This window comes from Schistocerca nitens, chromosome 3, assembly GCF_023898315.1.
Source record: "Schistocerca nitens isolate TAMUIC-IGC-003100 chromosome 3, iqSchNite1.1, whole genome shotgun sequence".
Classification (NCBI taxonomy): domain Eukaryota; kingdom Metazoa; phylum Arthropoda; class Insecta; order Orthoptera; family Acrididae; genus Schistocerca; species Schistocerca nitens.
In genome coordinates, this window is record NC_064616.1 from 862,497,452 (window position 1) to 862,517,511 (window position 20,060).

Here is a 20,060-nt window from a genome sequence, read left to right on the forward strand (position 1 = left end):
AACAGCAGTGAATAGACACAGAAACAAAGTGGGTGATAACTAGTGAAAATTTGCTAGTAAGTCAAGTAAATATTATGCTGAAAGAGGAAATTATTAATACATCCTCTAAGTATTCTTATATTACAATAACAATTTTGTTGTGACCCGCCGATCTTTCAAAGTGCTGCCGCACAGTTACGTGCGTCCTCTACATGCGGCGCTGTCTGCCAGCCGTGCAGCAGCAGCGCCACCTAAGCGGTCAGCTGGCCGGCCAGCCAGCGGCTGCTAGACTCGGACTTAGTTATGATTTGACTGTTAAAGTGAGACACGACTTACTCTGTTTACTAGATCTGTGACTTTCATGTATTGCGTCGTCCTTGAAATATATTTGTTCAACTTGAAGTTATAACAAATTTACTATCCATTATAGGAGGATCTTACTCTGGAACACTGCAAGACAAAGTCAAAGACAATTGAGGAAGGGGGGAAAAAAACTAGCACTGGAGCACAAACTGACATGTTTCACCAAACATATCATGTGGCTTATCCGGTGTGTGTGTGTGTGTGTGTGGGGGGGGGGGGGGGAAGCTTTACACATGTCCGAATCAAATATCCCAGTAGGTTCCCTGACCACTGAAGTGTTTAGTACAACTGGAAATCACTTGTTAATATTCAAAGAAAAGATAAGTTCACAATGAATCAGGTAGCTAACGATTAAAAAGCAGTATCTTTTGAATTCTTACAAAACATAACAAAACAAAACCAGGTATCTCTTCTATCCTACTCTCTGCAAGTACAGCACAGTTTAAGATAACACACACTGATGGTAACATGGAGGTCGTCATAACAAAAATGACTGTTCCAGAAACAAATGACAGCAGAGCTCACGAAGTGAACAAAAAAACAAAAACAAGTCCAGATTGTAGCAAAGTCCTCTTAAGTGTATACAACAATCCAGAGAGCAATCCAAATCACGAATGTATATCAGGCAAGGTCAAAAGTCTACTATTCCATGGCACATGACTATAGGTTTCAGTGCCTAAGTGAGAGACAGGTCAGCAATAGCTGGGGTGCAGTGTGTACTGGTAAACACTTGTCAGATGGTGGCAGCATCTTACATGCTTGCCGTGGCAGCTGCCTTTCATGAGGGTGAGATTCATGGCTGCTGCCTGGAGCCCAAGTATATCTGACATGTTCTTCCTATTGATATTCAGGCCAGGTGGGGAATCTGAATCATATCGGATACTAAAGTATCAAATTCTGAAAATGAAAATTGCCTATGAGGATTATAGTGCAAATATTAGAGTCTGTTGCAGATAATAATATATTATTGTAAGAGATTAATAATACACTCCAAAGGAGAAGGATTTTTTAATAAATCCTTTTTATAGATTTAAGTTGGAGTGAACAAAATGAACAGTGAGAGGAAAAGTTTAGTGACATAAAGAACAGTATCAATTCCACAATTTTAGTTAGTTTTATAAACACAAAGTCTTTGGAAACCTGTTTTAAAAACAAGTAGAGATTTTATGCAAATCCCTAAACTGATACATACAGACACTGCAATGCACATATCTGTATCAGTGTCACATAATTTGCACCTGCAGGTACACGAGCACTTGCAACTCATAAATAATGTAGTTTCACATTTATCATACAGATAAATTTACATTCTTTGACATTTAGAGCTAGTGTCAATTTCTGCAATAGATTGATCTTTTCGGGGTGGTGGTGGTGGTGGTGGGGGGGGGGAGAAGGGGTTTTGTGGGGGGGATGTTCAGATGGCACTTCCAAATACAATGATGAGCCAAAACATTACTGCATTGCTCTACATTATAAAGCTGAAAATCACTGTACTATGCATACCATAGAGTACTTTTTATTGTATGTGTATTCAGGTTTCTTCTTGTCCCATTCCTAAGTGGGAGATGGGAAGACTGAGTTTTTGTAACCCAGTCTCTACATGACAGACCCATAAGATTTTGTATGTTTCTTCTAAGTGTTGACCAGTGCAGATTATTAGCACACACGTGAAATTTATCAATTGAAGACATGAAGTTTATAAATGAGGCCACAATCATGTTTGGCACTTTATTCATAAATTATTTACTGGTGATGGTAACCGGTTTTGATCAAAATGTGACCATCTTCAGGCCGTGTTACACCATTATGGCCTGCGTTGGTGAATGGAGCAGGTATCGTGGATCCATGATACCTGCTACATGCACCACCTGCCATCATGGTGTAGTATGAATTATTCATAAACGTTCATCTTGATTGCACATTATTCTAGAGTCCACAATGATCAATTTCAGCTTGCTGACATCATCAGGTCATTAAAAGTATACTGACATGAGTATCAGTGTCACATAATTTGCACCTGCTGTTACATGAGCACTTGTAACTCATAAATAATGTAGTTTCATGTTCTATGATACAGATAAATTTACATTCTTTGACATTTAGAGCTAGTGTCAATTTCTGCAACAGATTGATCTTTTCGGGGTGGGGGATGGGGGTGGTGGGTGGTGGGTGGGGGTGGGGGAAGGGGTTTTGTGGGGGGGATGTTCAGATGGCACTTCCAAATACAATGATGAGCCAAAACATTCTGACGACTTGCTTAATAGCATGTTGATCCACTTATGGATGCAATACAGCAGTGATTATGCATGGTATGGATTTGAAAAGTCCTTGGTAGGTTTTTGGAGGTATGCAGCACGTGATGCCTACACACACATCATGCAATTCCAGTAAATTATGGGCCAGTGGTTTGTGGACAAGGATCTGGCACTCGATAGTATCCAGGATATGTTCCATAGGGTTCAAATCAGGTGAAATTGGTGGATAAAACCTCAATGCGAGTTCACTATCATGCTTCTCAAACCAATGTAGCATAATTCTGGGCTTGTGACATCAACAGTTATGCTGATGGAAGACGTCATTGCCATTGGAGAAGACATCACGCATGAAGGAATGTAGATGGTCCACAACAATGTCTACATAGTCTACAGCCTTCATGATGCAACCAATTACTACTACAGGTTCCATGGGAGCCCAAATGAATGTTCCCCATAGTGCAATATTGCCACCTTTGGTCTCTATCCATGGCTCTGTATATTGTGAGCACTCATTCATCCAGATGACAGTGAATCGAGACACAGCTGTCAACCTGGATAAACAATAATGCGATTCATCTTATCAAGTGGCACATTTCCACTGATTCATGGTCTCATCTTGATGCTCTCATGCCTACTGTAATCTTAACTGGAAATACCATTGGGTCAACATGGGAAAATGTAGGGGGTCATCTGCTGTGGAGCCCCAGGTTCAAGAATGTGTACTGAATGGTGTGCTCTAAAACATTTGTGCCTGCACCAGCACTGTATTCTGCCTTCAGATTTGCAACACAGCACCATATACCCTGCTTTACAGATTGGGCAAGCCTCTGATCTCCATGCCTCAGCACAGAATGAGGTGGTCAGAGGCCTCCACATCCTGTGATGAGGTGTGGACGACCAACGTCCCGTTACTTAATTGTAGTTTCACTATCAACAACTTCCTGTACCTGCTCACAACAGTCGCACCTAACAGCTGACAAGCTTTGCCATTACTGAGATGCTCATTCCAAGCCGTTGGGGCATAAAAATTTAGTCTCTGTCAAGGTCGCTTATGTCAGAGGATTTCACCATTTGTCACTATATCAATGCAACAAAGATTGCCCATTCATCTCTGCTCCACTTACATAATTTTCTTACCACGTTATGTGCTCGCAACACCACCAGGTGGCGTTCGCTCTCCCATTGGGCTGTGGTCATAATAGATTGACTCACCACAGTATCTAATCAAAATAAGTGATAAGAGCTCTTGGAATGTATTCATGTGCAATAAAAGAGGTCATCTGGCTCAATACAGTTCATAAGATATCACTTCAGAAAATGTTCTAGATTCTACTATGGGCAGCAACATAACTGATGATGGCCAAAGTAGAGAGAATATCTGAAACTAGCCTTTACAAATAGCTTCAGGTACATGAATATGGCACTCACTTCACCAAAAGAAATAACTTCCATAATAAAATCTTTAAAAACAAAGCATTCTAGTGGTTACGATAAAATATCAACAAAGTTAATTAAGGCATGGTCTTGTGAGTTTCGTACAATTCTAAGTTACTTGTGTAACCAGTCAATTATAACTGGGACATTTCCTGACTGGCTAAAATATGCAGATGTTTAGCCTCTATTCAAGAAAGTGGATAAAGAGATACCATCAAACTACAGACCGATTGCACTTTTGCCAGCATTCTCAAAAATTTTAGAAAAAGTAATGTACAGGCAGCTTCTCAACCATCTGACCACAAATAACATCTTATCAAGAACACAGTTTTGATTTCCGAAGGGTTCTGATATCGAGAAGGCTATTTACACCTACAGTGAAAATGTACTTAATTCATTAAATAACAAATTACAAGCAACAGGCATTTTCTGTGATTTGTCAAAGGCATTTGATTGTGTGAACCACAACATCCTTTTAAATAAATTAGAATTCTATGGTGTCACGGGCAGTGCTGCAAAATGGCTCAAGTCATACCTTGCTAACATGAAACAAAGGATGTCAGTGCAAGGGACTAGTGAATTAAGTCATCAGTCATCATCAGAATGGGAAGAAATTACATGTGGTGTCCCACAAGGATCCATCTTACAGCCATTGCTTTTTCTTGTGCACATTAATGATCTCTCATCAGTTACACTGCCAGGAGCAGAGTTTGTTTTGTTTGCAGATGACACAAGTATTGCAATAAATAGTATGTTGAGTGTAGTTCTAGAAAGATCTGCTAATGATATTTTCATGGATATTAATAAATGGTTTAAAGCCAACTCACTGACATTAAACTTCGAAAAGAATCACTATATGCAATTAAGAACCTGTAAGAGGTTTCCACCCAGCATATGCATAAAGTATGAAGAAGAGCAGATAGAAGAGGTTGACAGTCTTAAATTCCTGGGATTACAACTTAATAATAAATTCAGTTGGGAGAGCACACCACAGGACTGCAGAAACGCCTTAACAAATCTGTATTTGCAATTCGAGTGTTAGCAGACATAGGCGACATAAAAACGAAAAAGTTTGCATACTTTGCCTACTTTCATTCCATAATGTCATATGGTATAATATTTTGGGGTAACTCTTCAAGTCAAACAAAAGTTTTCAGACTCCAAAAGCATGTAATACGTATTATTTGTGGAGTAAATTCACGGACGTCCTGTAGAAAGCTCTTCAAAGAACTGGGTATGCTAACTACTGCCTCTCAGTATATTTACTCCTCAATGAAATTTGTCCTAATTAATATATCTCTTTTTCCAACAAACAGCTCAGCTCATACATACAATACCAGGAACAAAAATGATCTGCACAAGGACTTAAAAGCACTTACTTTAGTTCAAAAAGGGGTTCACTACTCAGGACACTCATCATCAATAATTTGCCAGCAAACATAAAAAATTTAGTTACAAATAAAGATCAGTTTAAAAGGAGCCTGAAAGACTTACTAGTGGCCAACTCCTTCTACTCCATTGACGAATTTTTTAATAGAAACAAATGATGTATCGTATATACTCATACTATTAGTATTGTTATTTCAGCTTAAAAATTTATGTATTGTATATATTATACTATTAGTAGTGTTATGTCGGCTAAAAAAAGGACATGTTCCACATCCACGAGGATCTCCTCAGCACGGATCTATGGAACGAAAAACTAATCTAATCTAATGTAAAATGCAGACTGGCAACAGCAAGAAGAGCATTTCTGGAAAAGAGAAATCTGTTATTAAAAATAAAATAGAAACAGTCTAGACTCATAAAATATTTTATTTTAAAAACAGAGCAGTTGTTCTTCGCACTACACAAGAGCAGTTAGTGTTCCACAACACCAGCTCCAGCAGTCAGTATGGAGTATGTAACGGTCTGAGTTTGGTCAGATATTGGTTGAAACCAGTCACCGTTTTTTAAAATAAAATATTTTATGTGGTATAGACTGTCTCTGTTATGTTTTTAATCGTTTTTATGACCACTGACTTTTCCTAAAAACATGTTTCATGAAATTTGCTACCACCAAACTTAAATCTAGGTGTTTGGAAGTCTTTTCTGAAGGAAGAAAGGAGGAAAGATTAGAGTTTAACACACTGTAAAGATCAAGGTCACTGGGAAAGAAATTGGCCATGTCATTTCATTTCAAAGGAACTTTACTTGGGGCAATTTAGGGAAATCACGGAAAACCTAAATCTGGATGGCTGGAAACAGATTTGGACCATCATCCTCCCAAATCCAAGTTCTGTGTGCTAAACATTGTGCCACCTCACTCAGTCTTTTCTGAAGGTATTTGTCTGGAGTATAGCCTTGCACTGAAGAGAATTATGGACAATCAACATTTTACACAATAGAAAAGAAGCTTTTGAAATTTGGTGCTACAGAAAGATGCTGAAGAATAACTGGTAAATCAAATAACGAATGTGAATAGAGAGAAACTGGACCAACCACAGCAGGATCCTTCAACTGTCTTCTTATACAAGCTGAGATTGAATGAGAAGCTACACCAGACTGACGTGGAAGTAGTGTATAAGACGATTGTGAGAACTACTCGTGATGCTGCCTTTGAAAGTCTTGGGAGTACCTGAGAACATGTCTGACAAATTTTAAAATGATTGGTGGGACGATTATACTGCTGCAAAAGTGAAGGAGGAAATGGAGGCCTATAACAGATGGCTTACAAGCAATAAGACTGATTATAGAAGCAGATATGTAACACTGACATGAGGAGCAAAGAAAGCAGTAATCAGACAAAAAAAGTGCTGTGTGGGACTTTAAATGTATAGAAATTAATAACTGCACAGGGAGTTCAAAGTACAAAGAAGGTGATAAGACAGCTACGAATAAATGACAGAAGTAGTATAAACTTAGAGCTGATAAGTATAGATAGATGGAAGACATACTACGAAGAACTGTTTAAAGAAGATTGATCCAAATTCCAGGATATATGCCCCTTTGCAGGCAATGAACATGACAAAGAAATCCAGGAGATAACAACACTGGAAGTACAGGATACAGTTACACAATTCAAAAATGGCAAAGCACCAGGTTCTGGAGTTGTATATATGGAGTTGTTGAAGACTAGGCCAAACATGTTGTTTGAACATCTTGCAAAGCTATTTAATCTCTGTCTTAGTGGAGAGGAAATCCCTGTCAAGTTTAAAGAAGGGTTCACCACAAATGTATTTAAAAAGAGAAGCACCAATGATTGCTTTACTGAGGCATCACAGTGCTCAATTCTATATCGAGACTATACGGTAATACCCTTAAAACTAGAAGTGAGAAAGAAACTGAGGAAGTAGAAGGAAAGAGAGGCTTTCAGGCACGAAGGTTTTGTATCAATAATATCTGCAGCATCAGACAGGTGACTGGCGAGAGACTGGCCCGTGACTTGGAGAGAGATGGTTTTTACAGACTTGCAGAAGGCCTACAACAATGTACCACCTTGTAGAATGTGTGAAGCAAGGAACAACCAGAACATTCATAAATGTTATGTACAATGCTTTAGAAAGCTTACTTGTTGTGTTAAAGTTGGGAAGTTACTCTCACAGAAACTCAAGGTTAGCAAGAGACTGAGACAAGGATGCTGCTTAGTGCCTACCCTCTTTAAAATACGGGGTATACATTAAGTCCGGGAACACTTTCAATTATTTACTGCACAAGAACTAAACATTGTACAGATGTCATACATATTGCATTTTGACGAGAAACTCTGAAAGTTTTTTTTACAAACATTTGATATGCAAACCGCGAGTGACTCGGCAGACGTCAATAAGGTAACCGAATTCTTGCCACACCCATCCCGAGATGGAATTGTCGACTGTGGCAGTCGCTTCCTCTATTCTCTCCCGGGGCTCTGCTACGTCACGTAGTAGAGGCCGTACGTACACCAGATCTTTAATGTGTCCCCACAGAAAAAAGTCACACAGAGTGAGATCTGGTGATCGGGGAGGCCACTTTGTGAAACAGCTGTCCCCTTCTGTAGCACAGCCGATCCGTCGATGCGGCAGCTCCGCGTACAGATACCCACGAACTTCACGTGCAGGACTTTCCACACTGTCATTGGAGCCATTTCGAGTTCACAGGATGCACAACACACTGATTTCTTTGGACTCCTTATGAATGTCCCTCCACATTCACTTCACTCAGACTGGGACATCCGCTTCTCTTTGCCGGGCACAAGCAACGTGTCGTAACGAATTTCTTGTGCCAGTGGTAAATGGCCTTCCTTGTTGGTGGCTTCTTACTGTACTCGGTTCTAGACATCCGATGAACAGCTGTAGCATACTTGTTTTTGTCGAACTCCAACACACAGAAAGCTCGATCCACACGTGAACCACCATGTCTGCGACTAGCGCCGATTATCGGCAAATTACCAAACTAGGCTGTGGCAGTATAGATGAAAAAAAAACTTTCAGGGTTTCTCTCCAAAATGACATATGTATGATATCTGTATAATGTTTGGTTCTTGTGCAATAAATAATTGAAAGTGTTCCTGAACTTTATGTACAACCTGTATTTTTTAAAATTGGATAAGAAAGTGCAAAAACATGGGAATTGAGTAGGTGATGACATCCTTTTCTCCCCATATTTCGACGACAATCGTGCCACTTTTGCTAAGGAAGATGAGGATGTGTCATATATGTTAAGAAAGCTTAAAGAAGAATATGAGCAGTGAGGCATGAAAATTAACTTTACAAAGACAGAATACTTGGTTGTCGGAGGTGCAGGAAGGGGTCTTGTTATGGATGATATATCTATAGTAAAGTGTAGTCAATCATATAAATAATTATGGACAATCATTTTGGATAAAGGTGGAATCAATAAAGAAATAAAGCACAGAATAGGAAAGGGAAAGGTGGGAATTAAGCTGCTACACACTATTATTTGGAATCAAACAACACCAAAAATTTGAAAAGCGGGATATACAAAACTATAGTTGAGAACATTGCTTTCAATGGTGCTCAACTGTGGGAAGTTTCCAGAATAAATGAGAAGAAATTACAAGCAATGGAAATGGAGTTTTGGTGACGAAGTTGTGAAGTACACTATGTGATCAAAAGTATCCGGACACCCATAAAAACATATGTTTTTCATATTAGGTGCATTGTGCTGCCACCTACTGCCAGGTTCTCCATATCAGTGACGCCAGTAGTCATTAGACTTCATGAGAGAGCAGAATGGGGCACTCCGCGGAACTCACAGACTTCGAACGTCGTCACGTGTGATTGGGCGTCACTTGTATCATACGTCTGTATGTGAGATTTCCACACTCCTAAGCATCCCTAGGTCCACTGTTTCCAATGTGATAGTGAAGTAGAAATGAGAAGGGAAATGTAAAGCACAAAAGTGTACAGGCTGACCTCATCTGTTGACTGACAGAGACCGCCAACAGTTGAAGAGGGTCACAATGTGTAATACACGGACATCTATCCAGACCATCACACAGGAATTCCGAACTGCATCAGGATCTTATGACAGTTAGGCGGGAGATGAAAAAACTTGTATTTCACGGTTGAGTGGCTGCTCATAAGCCACACATCATGCCGGCAAATGCCAAACAACAGCACACTTGGTGTAAGGAGCGTAAACACTGGACAACTGAACAGTGGATAAGCATTATGTGGAATGAAAAATGACGGTACACAATGTGGCGATCTGATGGCAGGGTGTGGATTTGGCGAATGCCCAGTGAATGTCATCTGCCAGTGTGTGTAGTGCCAACAGTAAAATTTGGAGGCAGTGGTATTATGGTGTAGTGGCATTTTTCATGGAGGGGGCTTGCACCCCTTGTTGTTTTGTGTGGCACTATCACAGCACAGGCCTACATTGATGTTTTAAGCACCTTCTTGCTTCCCACTGTTTGAAAGCAATTCAGGGATGGTGATTGCATCTTTCGACATGATCGAGCACCTGTTCATAATGCATGGCCTGTGGCGGAGTGGTTACATGACAATAACATCCCTGTAATGGACTGGCCAGCACAGAGTCCAGACCTGAATCCTATTGAACACCTTTGGGGTGTCTTGGAATGCCGACTTTGTGCCAGGCCTCACTGGCCAACATCGATACCTCTCCTCAGTGCCGAATTAAATGAAGAATGGGCTGCCATTCCCCAAGAAACCTTCCAGCACTTGATTGAATGTATGCCTGCGACAGTGGAAGCTGTAATCAAGGCTAAGGGTGGCTACACCATATTGAATTCCAGCATTACCGATGGAGGGCGCCACGAACTTCTAAGTCATTTTCAGCCAGGTGTCTGGATACTTTTGGTCACATAGTGTAACAAGAAGTGACAAAATAAGAAATGAAGTGTTACAAGAACAGATCAGAGTTACAACGGATATTGTAGACACAAGTGAAAATAAATGGCTAACATGGTATGGACATCTTAGAAGGATGCCCAAGGAAAGATGGCCTTCTAAAATATGGCACTGGAGACCTCCAAGACGACAGTAATGCCCAATTTACTCTTTACTCTCAGTCTGCATTTGGCTCTGCCTGGTTCTGTCTCAGGTTTGCTTTTCTGGCAGTGTTAGTTATACATTAACAGTGATTCACAGCAGTATGGATATGTTTACTGATAAAGAATTGGTCGATATGAACTTTGTGAATGGGTTCACTGGGACTGATGACCTTAGCTGTTTAGTCCCCCTTAAACATCCCAACAACAATGGGTTCACTGAACACAATAAAAGAGTGCACACGGACACTATGCTCAGCTGTTCCTGCAGTGATGGCAACCAGATTTTAAAGCTTTTGCATCTTTATGTAGATGCCTATGAGAAACTGGAGTTTTGTAGTGTATATTTTAGTGAATTCATACTGTAGGCTTTTTTAAATGTTATGAAGTTATTTCTGCAGAAACAAAAGTAAATGGGGTAACAAACAAAATACATCCTAAATTACATTATTACTCAGTAATGAGCTATCAGACATTGTGGGTCCCTTATGGAAAAATGCTCAGAAAATATCCCTAACAACTTCCAAAATTTTGTTTGTAAAGTTGGGTTCATCATGTACAATTACAATGCTGAGCAATATAGGGTGTAGTTCCGTGGGAGTGGTATTTAGTGTTTCCAGTCTCTGCCCAATGGATTTGTGGGTAATCATAGTTAAGGGCAAAGCTAATAACACACAAATTTGGTACAGTACGAACTGCTAAGAACACATACAAATCTGGTACAGTATGAACTTACAGATAGTTGTGAGTGATAACAGGCTGCTAGTTCTGTGGATTTGGTCTGTTGTCTCTATTTAATTATTATTATTATTTCTTTCCTTTCTCAGACGTTATGTCTGGTTAAAAATGGAAAGTTACACGGACCTTGATCAAGCGTGACTTCCTTTTAACTGTACGGTATATGTTACATTGCATTTAGGAGCTTTCAGGTAATTGAATATGCATCAATAATTACTGATTTCTGAAGTTGTATATATACGTTTCAATGTAGCTGTATTGCGTTGATGTACTGGTGGATATTGTGTGGTATGACTCCTGTAGTTGATAGTATAATTGGTATAATGTAAACTTTATCCTGATGCCACATGTCCTTGACTTCCTCAGCCAGTTGGATGTATTTTTCAATTTTTCTCCTGTTTTCTTATGTATATTTGGTGTATTGGGTAGGGATATTTCGATTAGTTGCGTTAATTTCTTCTTTTTATTGGTGAGTATGATGTCAGGTTTGTTATGTGGTGTTGTTTTATCTGTTATAATGGTTCTGTTCCAGTATAATTTGCATTCATCATTCTCCAGTACACTTTGTGGTGCATACTTGTATGTGGGAACGTGTTGTTTTATAAGTTTATGTTGTAAGGCAAGCTGTTGATGTATTATTTTTGCTACATTGTCATGTCTTCTGGGGTATTCTGTATATGTTAGTATTGTACACCCGCTTGTGATGTGATCTACTGTTTCTATATGTTGTTTGCAAAGTCTGCATTTATCTGTTGTGGTATTGGGATCTTTAATAATATGCTTGCTGTAATATCTGGTGTTTATTGTTTGATCCTGTATTGCCATCATGAATCCTTCCGTCTCACTGTATATATTGCCTTTTCTTAGCCATGTGTTGGATGCATCTTGATCGACGTGTGGCTGTGTTAGATGATACGGGTGCTTGCCATGTAGTGTTTCCTTTTTCCAATTTACTTTCTTTGTGTCTGTTGATGTTATGTGATCCAAAGGGTTGTAGAAGTGGTTATGAAATTGCAATGGTGTAGCCGATGTATTTATATTGCTTTGTGTATTTTGCTAGTTTCTGCTCGTTCTATAAAGAATTTTCTTAAATTGTCTACCTGTCCATAATGAAGGTTTTTTATGTCGATAAATCCCCTTCCTCCTCATTATTATTATTATTATTATTACTTCTTTCAGTCAGGGTAACACGTCCTCTCTATCAGTCAATGAGAACGATGCCCTGTTTAAAGGATGTGTAGTAAATTGTAGTTAACAACAGAGCTTATTCCCATGAAAATTACACACACAGTATTTGACTTGGATTTATCTGACTTGAAGACCCTGTCAAGTTTAACCAGAAGCAGAATTCTGTTTTCAACTAATATTTATCTGGTGCCAGTTTGTCTTTGTGTTATGGACAAGTGTTAAAAATGCTTTTGGTTTTGAGAGAGATTTGACAATAGAAGTCTGAAGACTAGACATTGCCCTTCTGGTAGCCATTTTTAAATCTGTCTGCAGTTCTACATTTTACTTTACATGGCTTGTGCAAAAGGCATTATTTTATGGTATATCTTCATAATACTGTTTGTATACCTGTGGGATGGGGGATCTACTTAACTGTTTGGTAGGTATATATTTCTGTAGAGTCTCATCAATTTTTACTTCATCCCAAGTTCCTTTACATTACTGACATGGTTAAAATCTCTTCTGATAGTAATATCTCGCCTGTGGAAACTATACATTATTGTACTGAGGTTTTCCTTCAAGTTATCCGTTACTTCTGAAGGTGTGTCTTGTGACTGGTTGAAATATTCAATTAAAACTACTAGTTTCTTATTAAAGTTAATTTTGCTCCATTATTATTATTATTAAACAGTGGCATTTGAATAGTAATGAAGAATTCTCAGGTCACCAATATTTTATTATTCTTACATGTTTCAGAAGCCAGAGCCATTCCTTATCAGTGGGCTAAGGGCAGAAGACACTGACACTGAGTTTTCAGGTTCCAATCAATTTTATTATAAATGATGAGTAACTGAAAACCTCAGCTGTCGACAGGTGTCGTTGATATACCTCAATGTGGACAGCTGAAAATGTGTGCCCCGATTGGGACTCGAACCCGGGATCTCTTGCTTACATGGCAGACGCTCTATCCATCTGAGCTGGGTGGGCAAATGTCTATAAGGTACAATACATATGTAGAATTGTGGACAGTTGGGAATGTGAGTCTCACAGGAAGCGTGCAAGGGATAAGTCCCTGCAGTCGCGCTATTCATCTGTGTCCTCGGTGGCTCAGATGGGTAGAGCGTCTGCCATGTAAGCAGGAGATCCCGGGTTCGAGTCCCGGTCGGGGCACACATTTTCAGCTGTCCACATCGAGGTATATCAACAACACCTGTCGGCAGCTGAGGTTTTCAGTTAGTCATCATTTATTCCAGGGAAAAGCTGCACGGTCATCAACAGTAACTGTTCTTTCGAGAACAAGTTACTGTCTCCGTATATACAATTTTATTATGACAGCCAATGGAAGTGAACCTCAATGGTTTCTATCAAACAGCATCATTGCATCTAGCCTCAGAAACCATGTACACAGGTTTTATCCAAAATCCTGGCCACTGGCTGCTAGAGGTGATCACTTAATTCAACAATTAACTTTCACAATTAAGTCCTGCTTCCATATAAGCTGCAGACAGCAGCAGTCTGTACAGTTCTCTACCATCTGAACAGTGCACTGACATGACAAAAGTCATGGGATAGCGATGTGTACATATACAGATGGTGGTAGTATCGCGTACACAAGGTATAAAAGGGTGAAGTTGTCATTTGCACTCATGTGATTCATATGAAAAGGTTCCGATGTGATTATAGCCACACGACAAGACTTAACAGACGCTGAATGTGGAATGGTAGTTGGAGTTAGGCGCAAGGGACATTCCATTTTGGAAATCGTTAGAGACTTCAATAGTCTGAAATCCACAGAATCAAGACTGTGTCAAGACTTCCAAATTTCATGCATTGCCTATCACTACAGACAACGCAGTGGTCGATGGGCTTCACTTCACGACCATGAGCAGCAAGATTTGTGTAGAGTTGTCAGTGCCAACAGATGAGCAACACTGTGTGAAATAAACATAGAAATCAATGTGGGATGTACAAAGAATGTATCCGTTAGAGCAGCATGGCTAAATTTGGCATTAATGGGCTACAGCAGCAGACTGCTTTTGCTATGGCAGCAGACTGATGCGAGTGCCTTTGCTAACAGCACATCACCTGCAGCGCCTCTCCTGGGCTCATTACCATATTGGTTGGACCCCAGGTGACTGGAAAACCATAGCCTAGTCAGATGAGTCCTGATTGCAATTGGTAAGAGCTGATGGCACGGTTCAAGTGTGGTGCAGACCCCATGAAGCTATGGGCCCAATTTGTCAGCAAGACACTGTGCAAGCTGGTGGTGGCTCCATAATGGTTTGAGCTATGTTTAGATGGAATGAACCAATCAATGACTGTAAATGGTTTGTTCATCTACTTGGAGACCATTTGCAGCCATTCAGAGACTTCATGTTCCCAAACAACGATGAAATTTTTATGGATGACAATGCGCCATGTCACTGGCTCACAACTGTTTGCGACTGGTTTGAAGAAAATTCTGAACAATCTGAGCAAATAGTTTGGCCACCCAGATCACCCAATGTAAATTCCATCAAACATTTATGGGACATCATCGAGGGATCACTTCTGTGCACAAAATCCTGCACTAGCAACACTTTGGCTACAGAGGCAGCATGGCTCAATATTACTGCAGGGTGTTTCCAGTAACTTTTTGAGTGCATGCCATGTTGAGTTGCTGCACTACATCGGGCAAAAGGATGACCAACACAATATCTGAGTGTACCCCATGACTTTTGTCACCTCAGTGTATGCTATTGTGTATGTCAGTGATCTAGCAGTAAATGGAGTGTAGTATTAAACTTTCAAACCAGTTTTTGAGACTGTTCATTCTTTAGTGTTTTTGTGATGCAGTTGATCTGTTTGGAATGTCTCACTAAAGCAATGATATAATTTACTTAACTTTTCGACATGCTAACACTTTCGTCCAAAAATATTTTTGCAACAAAGGACATAATTGGCTGTCCACCTTGACACAAGTTACGCTCCAGAGCCGTTTGGGACATCCATCAACAATGTCACGCTCTTTGCATCACAGTAAATGCCTCTGGTTCCTGCTTTATTTTTGAGTGATTTTCTCTGGAAAATCTATACTACAAACAGAATGAAGAGTGTGTGGAGTGGAACACATGCAACAGAAATGGTAATACATCATTAATGTTTGAGATGCATGATTGAGTTCTTAAAGAATTTAAGCTTTTCAAAAGTCGTATAGCAGTATTTTCCCATAACTGGAAGTTACCTAGTGTGGAAATATTCAAGAACTTAGTGGCTGCTAATACCATCAATGTGACAACTTCCTATACAGGGCATGGCAGGAGAGATTTTAAAGTATAAAACCAGTTGTCAGATTCAACTTTACCTGAAATTCTAATGAATTACAAATTAACCATTATTAGCTTATATTGCAAATAACTGCGAAAGAAGCTTACCCCAAATGTCACAATGCAGTGAGGTGCAATTTTTATGTTGAAACAGACTGTGTTCAAGTGCAATTTTGCATCATATATGAATACCAGTTTATATCAACTGTGCCAATGAGGAAACGTGGTGGCAGGAGAAAATGTATATATAACCTAATTAAAAATTATCTGATGCCACACAGTAATCAATCAAAATGCACATTAAAAAAGAAACAAACAAAGAGACAGGTAATTACATCAGTTGTTGCAGATATGAGCTAATTTCCACATTTTTTACTGCTTAATCTACTGAAAAGAAGTGATATAAATCAGTCTATTAATTGCTTTTGTAATTTTTATCACACCTGGTCCATAATTGTCGAAGGAAAACAAAATTCCTGTGATTGATGTTATCTTAAGACTTTATTTTAGCAAACTAGTTTACACATGAGTCTTCATCTATACTCCACAGAGTCACTTTGAAGCACATGGCAGAAGGTACTTTTCATTGTATCGTACATTAAGGTTTCTTCCTGTTTCATTCATAGATGGAGCATGGGAGGAATGACTGCTTGTAAACTTCTGTATGAGCTGATATTTATTTAATTTCAACTGCATAATATCTTAGGGAAGTTTCAGAACATTCATAATTTCTTCTCTGAAAGACGGTAGGTGAAGTTTTCTATGCATGGTTTGTAAGAGATCTTTCTTTTTCAAGTGTTTGTCAGTTATGATTTTTCAACAATTGTGTTACACACTCTTCCCAGTCAAATGAGTTGACACACGGTATAGCAACGTGCAATCAGATAAAAATACGTATTTTAGATTAAAGAATCACACTTGGTTTTCCCAAAAGCAGATACCTATGACTATGCCTACCAGATACGGAATTGAGGTAGCCAGAAGACTTATGAATCATACTGGAAATTGAATGTTACAGTAGGAAAATACTTAGTATAGCACCTAGCTATTCTACTAGTTACTGTACCCAGTAACATGCAGCTAAGAAGAGTCCTCAAACTATAAAAATGAAGAGCTTTTCATTTGTCTGCATTGTTTCAACAGTTAAATTGACACAACAGTTGATGAAATCCACAGGGCACTCAACATTCCCAGTAGTTAGGAATTTATTCAGTATGTCATTAGTGGACTAACTGAAATTAATATTAGCATTCCAATCTAAATCTAAATCTACTTCTGTACTCCACAAGCCTCCTTAAGATGTGTGGCTGAGGGTACTTTGTGTACCAGTGTCACTTTCCCCTCTTCCTGTTCCTGTTGCGTACAGTTTGTGGGAAGAACAATTGGTGGTAAGCCTCCGTGTGGACTTGAATCTCTCCAATTTTATCTTGATGGATCTTTCGCGATATATACATAGGAGACATCAGTATACTGAATGACTCTTCTAGGAATGTATATTCTCAGTACTTTAACAGCAGACAATACTGTGATCCAGAAAGCCTCACTTGCAGCATTTGCCACTGTAGTTGGCTGAGCATCTCTGTGATGTTTTTACATTTACTAAATGAATATGTAATGAAACATACTGCTCTTCTTTGATTGTGGTGGTGGTGGTGGTGGTGGTGGTGGTGGTGATGATTGTACAAAGTCCCAATTTTTGCACAGTCTGATCTAGCCACTGTCACAAAAGATGATGATGATGATGATGATGATGATGATGATGAAATGAGGAGGACAACACAAGGACCCAGTTCCTGGGCAGAGAAATTCCCCAACCCAACTGGGAACGAACCCGGAACCCCGTGATTCAGAGGCAGCTACGCTAGCCACTAGACCACGAAATGCAGGCGCTCTTCTTTGGATCTTCTCGTTTCCTCTATCAGCCCAATCTGGTATGAATTGCATACTGACGAGCAGTATTGCAGTATTGGTCAAACCAGAGTTATGTAAGCTACTTCCTTTGTTGATGGACTACATTTCCTGAGGATTTTTCCAGTGACTCTCAGTCTGGCATCTACCTTATGTGTGATTAATTTTATCTTCACTTCCACTTCCAATTGCTCTGTAGCACTCTCCGAGGCTTTTAATGGACGTAACTGCTTCCAGTGACTGTTCTCCAGTTTTGTAATCACACAATAAAGGATCTTTCTGTCTATGTATTCGCAATATGTTACATTTGTTTATGTTGAGGGCCAATTTTCTACCATCGTGACTTTTTACGCAAGAGTGTCATCTGTGAAAAGCCTTATGGAACGTCCAACATTATCTACTAGGCCATTTATATATATTGTGAAAAGTAATGGTGCTATAACACTGCTTTAGGGCATACCCGAAGTGCTTTTAGGTCTGAAGACTTCTCCTATTTGGAATGACATGATGTGTTCTGTTAGTTAGAAACCCTTCAACCCAATAACACACCTGGCCTGATATTCCATATGCTCGTATTTTGTTCATTTGGCAACAGTGTGGAACAGTATTAAATGCCTTGCAGAAGTTGAGGAACATGGCACCTACCAGGACATCTGTATCTATTGCTTTCTGGGTCTCTTGGATGAACAAAGCAACTTGGGTTTCACTCGATCATTTTTTGGAATCCATGTTGGTTCCTATAGAGGAGATTTTTGGTTCCCAGAAATTTCACTTGTAGATGAGTATGGTAGCAGTCTGTTCTAAGAATAACACCTCCTTGATAATTCTACGTAAATTTTCTGATAATCTACAAGGCATTATTAATGTGAAACTATCAGAAACTAAATTAAGAATAAACTGAGCCTGCTGTGGGTTGCTGTTTAGAAACCACAGGCCTTGTTCAGTTTGGTAAACCACCACCTCTTAATTTATGATGTAGGTTGCCACCAATGCATCTGAACACTATGTCTAGCCAGCTTTAGCCTCTTTTGTTATTTTGACACTCTTTCTTTTGTATGTTTGACTATCCCTCATCTCTGAGGACTGGACAACAATGGGCTATACTTAGCAGCACAAGACTTCTGGATCTGCTCAATTAAAATAGGTTGGCTATGGGAAGACATTCTCCCTGTTGTCAATGTAGTCAAGATATGGCAACATCCCACAAAAATTTAGAAACCCAATTGTCATTTCCTGGTGCGAACCTGATTTACCCAGACAAATTCATTTGAAATTTTGTTTGTTAACAAGCTATACTAATAATAAAACTGTAAAACAGTCATGTCTAACTGTCTGAACTCACTTGTTTCCAAAACTATTAACTATACAAATTTTCATGGGGTAACTTGAATGTAGCTTGGGGCACTTGGGCTTTAGTTCATCAAAATCAGATCACAGAAAAAAAAAGATATTGTAATTTAAAATTTTATCCAAAACCATCACATCTGTCCATTTGAACATGCCAATTTATGAAACTACTGGACAAATTTTCAAGAGTTTTTCACAGGTGACTTGAGCATAGCTTGGGCAACATATAGGCTTTCTTTCATCAAAATCAGACCACAGAAAAACAAAAGATATCATAATTTAACATTTTACATAAAATTGTTGACTCAGCTTAGTAGTACAGATGTTTAATCATCATAGATGGCACTGTTAGTTTTTTTTTTTTAACTTAGTGACAGACGTATTGTTGGAAGTTTATATCAGTGATAGACTTAAGCACTGCAATCTGATCTTTATGAATGAAAACTAACAGAGAATTTACCCTGTTAGGATATATAGATTTACTGATTTGGCTTTGTGAATTAAAAACTCAATGATATTGCCTTATTTTCTTTGGTAGTTTTATTTGTATTTGACATCTTTCTTACAGAGGGTTTTTTAATGCCCCGGGTAGCTGAGTGGTCAGCGCAACAGAATGTCAATCCTAAGGGCCCGGGTTCGATTCCCGGCTGGGTCGGAGATTTTCTCCGCTCAGGGACTGGGTGTTGTGTTGTCCTAATCATCATCATTTTATCCCCGTCGATGCACAAGTCGCCAAAGTGGCATCAAATCGAAAGACTTGCACCTGGCGAACGGTCTACCCAACGGGAGGCCCTAGTCACATGACATTTACGTTTACCACAGTGGTAGAAGTATTTTCCGAAGTTTACGTCAGTGGCAGAATTAAGCACTGCAATCTTATCTTTATGAATACAAACAAATATTGAATTTACTTGTCTAGGATGTATGGATTTACTGATTTCACTTTATATATTAAAAACTTGATGACACTGCTTTGTTTTGTTTGATAGATTTTATTTATATTCTTTGCTAGAAAAAAATGAATTTATTAACTTTCCTCTGTGATTCGGGTGCCTACTCATTACATTT

General features: G+C 39.2%; 1 protein-coding gene and 1 non-coding gene across 3 annotated transcripts in view; one reads left to right on the plus strand and one right to left on the minus strand.

Annotated features, from left to right (window-relative positions):
• The window catches only part of LOC126249793 (probable 28S ribosomal protein S6, mitochondrial), a 62,241-nt gene that overhangs the window by 10,641 nt on the left and 31,540 nt on the right, over window positions 1-20,060 (minus strand). The window lies entirely within an intron of this gene.
• On the plus strand, window positions 13,529-13,602 carry Trnat-ugu (transfer RNA threonine (anticodon UGU)). The gene has a single exon. It is a non-coding gene; the product is annotated as a tRNA-Thr (tRNA).